Source organism: Arachis hypogaea, chromosome 14 (genome assembly GCF_003086295.3).
Source record: "Arachis hypogaea cultivar Tifrunner chromosome 14, arahy.Tifrunner.gnm2.J5K5, whole genome shotgun sequence".
NCBI classification, from domain to species: domain Eukaryota; kingdom Viridiplantae; phylum Streptophyta; class Magnoliopsida; order Fabales; family Fabaceae; genus Arachis; species Arachis hypogaea.
Window position 1 is genome coordinate 92,902,184 of NC_092049.1, and position 4,718 is coordinate 92,906,901.

Genomic DNA, 4,718 nt, shown 5'->3' on the forward strand with positions numbered 1-4,718 from the left:
GCACACAACGTCTAATTACTTGATCAGCGCCACATCTCCATAAATATGGGTCATCCCATATATAATATTTAGACTCACTTTTCAGCTTGTCTCTTTGATGCTTAGAAAAATTTGGAGGAAATGTGCAGCTAACTAAATAATTAGCAACAGGTGCATACCAAGGGACTACCTCAGATACTGCTTGCAGGTTATCAAAAGGAAAATTATTATCTATAGGAGTAGAATCATCCTTAATATGCTCAAGGCGACTCAAGTGGTCTGCCACTAAATTTTGATTACCACTCCTATTCTTTATTTCTAAATTGAATTCTTGTAACAGCAGTATCCAACGTATAAGTCTTGGTTTAGACTCCTTTTTAGCTAATAGATACTTTAAAGCTGCATGGTCCAAATACACTACTACTCTAGTACCAAGTAAATAAGCTCGGAATTTATCTAGAGTAAAAACAATAGCAAGAAGCTCTTTCTCAGTAGTAGTATAGTTGGACTGGGCAATGTCTAAAGTCTTAGACGCATAAGCAATAACGAAAGGATCCTTACCTTCACGCTGAGCCAGCGCTGCTCCTACTGCATGGTTAGAAGCATCGCACATGATTTCAAACGGCTGGCTCCAGTCTGGTCCTCTCACAATTGGAGCTTGAGTCAGAGCAGTCTTCAGCTTATCAAACGCTTGTTTGCAATCCTCACTGAACTCGAACTCAATATCCTTCTGCAGTAATCTGGATAAGGGAAGTGCGACCTTACTAAAGTCCTTAATAAATCTCCTGTAAAAACCTGCATGGCCAAGGAACGAACGGACTTCCCTCACAGAAGAGGGGTAAGGTAAACTAGAAATAACATTCACCTTTGCTGGGTCTACAGAAATGCCATTATTAGATACCACATGTCCTAATACAATTCCTTGTTTTACCATAAAGTGACATTTTTCGAAATTTAATACAAGGTTTGTATTAACACATCTATCTAATACTCTAGATAATCCATCTAAGAAAAGGCTAAAAGAATCACCATAAATGCTAAAATCGTCCATAAAAACTTCCATACAGTCCTCAATGAGATCAGAGAAAAGGCTCATCATGCACCTTTGGAAAGTAGCTGGTGCATTGTACAATGATGCCAAGGCATCTTAGGCTAGTTTCACTAGTATTTTTCTGTTAGTTTTAGTGGTTTTATGCATTTTCTTGAGCTTAAAGTAACCAAGAATGGTTAAAAGAATAACAAAGCAATGAACCATCCAAACAATATGATTTTGATGCAAATTCCATGAGTTTTAGTTATATTACTTGAATGCTATGAATGGAAGATTTCTCATGAATTTTTGCAAGACTTTGATGCATTTGTTTGGATGATTTCAGGGAAGAAGAGGCTAAGCAAGGAAGCAACAAAATCAATAAAGGAAGCTTGAATATCACATGTGGAGTTTAAGTTCCAGTTTAAGCCTAAACTGGAGCTTAAACGCCAGAATCATGAAGGCTAAGAAATGCTGGAATTGAAGTTTAACCTCCAGTTTAACCTTAAACTGGAGGTTAAACGCCAGAATGAAAAGTCTCACCAAAGAAGCATTCCACGTTTAACCTCCAGTTTGACCTCAAACTGGAGGTTAAACGCCAGAATGAGAATGCCACCCAGGAAGGAGTTCCACGTTTAACCTCCAGTTTAACCTTAAACTGGAGGTTAAACGCCAGAATGGGAAAAGCACCAGGGAGCCATTTCCACGTTTAAGCTCCAGTTTGACCTCAAACTGGAGCTTAAACGTGTTCGACCAAGTTTTCTCCTCCAGGGTTGCTCTCTCCATTTCCACGTTTAAGCTCCAGTTTGACCTCAAACTGGAGCTTAAACGTGTTCGACACCTCCAGGGCTACCCTTCTAAGCTTCCACGTTTAACCTCCAGTTTAACCTTAAACTGGAGGTTAAACGTGTTCGACCTCCAGGATGCCTCCTTCCATTTCCACGTTTAACCTCCAGTTTAACCTTAGACTGGAGGTTAAACGTGTTCGACCTCCAGGGCTGCCCTTCCTATATCCACGTTTAAGCTTCAGTTTAACCTTAAACTGAAGCTTAAACGTGTTCGACTACATGACTCTCCAGGGCTGCTTTCTTCCATTTCCACGTTTAAGCTTCAGTTTAACCTTAAACTGAAGCTTAAACGTGCTTCTACAAAAGGCCTCACTGGAAGTGTCTGGTGTTTAAGCTGCAGTTTAAGCTTAAACTGCAACTTAAACGCCACTCTTGGAAAAGGTTTCTGGACCAAAAATATTGTGGTTTAAGTTAGTATTTGAGCACAAACATTAACTTAAACTTATTCTGGTATGAAACCCAATTGAATATCATGGTTTATGGGATTGGGCCTGAAGGATTGATGAGTTTGAAATCTCAATTTATTGAGTCATGTGTCATTATTTGATTATCACTAAGTTGGCTCAATGAATGTTACAGAATTTGGATCAACAACCCCATCAAGATTATGGATCATAAACCCAAGGCAAAAGGAAAGCAGGGAGAGGCCTCAAAGCCCAAGAAACACAACAGAAGCTCAATATAGAAAGTGTATAAATAGGATAGAATTGAAGTTAGAAAGGACTTTTACCTTCACTTTTAGCTAGTTTTCATATCTTTGTAATTGAATTCAGAGCTATGACTCACTAAACCCCCTTTCATTGGGTTAGGGAGCTCTATTGTAATTCAATGAATCAATAATAGTTTATCTTCTTCTTCAATCTTTTCTCTTGAATTTTGTTAGAAAGCTTCTCGATCTAATTCCATTGGGTAGTTGTCTTGGGAAAGAAACTACCCATAATTGGAATCCTTCGGAACCTTGGGAAAGGAATGGAGGATTCATGCTAGAGAAGCTTTCTCACAGTGAATTGGATTGGGGTTTGGATGGATATTGTGACATGTAATCCTACCAAATTGTGGTTCATGAAACTGTGTGGTATAATCAGTGATCGAGCATCATCTCTTCTTATGAACATTTAAACCAAGGGATTGGGAATTTGTTTGTTTTTAGAGAGAATTGGTGAGCCAAGGAATTGGGATCCAATCATATAAGATTGCCAAGCAAAATTTAATGAACGCATTGGTTGAGGAAGAGATAAACATGTTTTGATTCGGAGATCTCAATATCTCCTATAACCCAATGAATTCCCCATTTCTGATTTCCACTTTCTCTTTACATTCGGCAAGTACATTCATGCAATCACCACCATTCCCTTTTAATTTCAGCAATTTAGTTTCTGCTCTTTAATTCATGCAATTTAAGATTCCGCCATTTCAATTTCTTGTCATTTACTTTTCCCGCCAATTTTACATTCCGCAATTCTCATCTAAATCTTGATTCCGCTCAACTAGAACACACTTCTAATCTGAATTGCTCATTCAACCAATCCTTGTGGGATTCGACCTCACTCTATTGTGAGTTTTTACTTGACGATAACCGGTGCACTTGCCGGAAGGAATTTTGCCGATCGTGCAATTTCCTAATTCGTAGCATATGGCGCCGTTACCGGGGATTGGTTTTCGATTGACAATTCTCCAATTGGAAGCTAACTAGATTGAGCAATTTTCTCTTGCTTTGTTAATTCTGTTCAAGTTACTTGTTGAATTTTAATTTCTGCACTCGGTTACATGTTTTCTTTCTTTATTCCTTTAAATTCAAGCAACTAACTCACTGACTCACTAACTGTTTGAATTAATTCCTCAATTGCTCTAACCATACTCTTCCATTAACCAAGAGTATTTCACTTGTTTGTGCCTGTGCTGTGTTCTTGTATGACAGGTAGGAGAGGAGAGACATCAACTCCTCCATATACCGAACCAGAGAGGACCCTTCATAGACTGAGAAGGGAAGCAAGAGGGAAGAGAGTAGTGGGAGAAGAGGAATCTGAAGGAGAATCTGAGGACAATTTTGAGGAAGCTTTAGATCTCAACATGGATAGAGAAGTTCACAACCATGAGAGAGCTGATGGAAACAATGCCATTCCTGAGAGGAGGGTTCTTAGTTCATACATAAACCCAACCTCTGGGAATTGTGGTAGCAGCATCCAGAAACCACCCATTCAGGCCAACAATTTCGAGCTCAAACCACAGCTAATATCACTGGTGGAGAATCATTGTTCATTTGGTGGAAGTGCTAATGAAGATCCCAACCAACATCTCACAAAATTCCTGAGAATTTGTGACACTGTGAAGTCCAATGAAGTCCAGGAAGATGCCTATAAACTGCTTTTGTTCCCATTTTCACTTAGGGACAAAGCAGCTAAGTGGCTGGAATCATTCCCAAGGGGGAGTCTAACAACATGGGATGAGGTGGAAAGCAAGTTTCTGGCACGTTTCTACCCCCACAAAAGGTCAATAGGCTTCGATCTGAGGTTCAGACTTTTAGACAACAAGATGGTGAGACTCTTTACGAGGCATGGGAGAGATTCAAGGACTTGACAAGGAAATACCCACCAGACATGTTCCATGATTGGGTGCAATTGCATATTTTCTATGATGGACTCTCTTATGAATCAAGGAAGGCTGTAGACCATTCATCAGGAGGTTCATTGAACAGGAAAAAGACTGTGGAAGAGGCCATTGAAGTGATTGAGACAGTGGCTGAGAATGAGTACTACTATGCATCAGAAAGGCACAACACTAAGGGAGTCATGGAGCTGAACCATGTTGATACAATTCTAGCCCAAAACAAGGTGTTTGCCAAGCAACTAGCAGAGCTTACC

The 4,718-nt window shown here is 39.6% G+C and overlaps 1 non-coding gene across 1 annotated transcript; it reads right to left on the reverse strand.

The window, feature by feature from the left end:
• Positions 1–4,352: 4,352 nt before the first annotated feature.
• LOC112745173 (small nucleolar RNA R71) lies at positions 4,353–4,456 on the reverse strand. The gene has a single exon (XR_003173115.1). It is a non-coding gene; the product is annotated as a small nucleolar RNA R71 (small nucleolar RNA).
• Between the last annotated feature and the right edge of the window lie 262 nt (positions 4,457–4,718).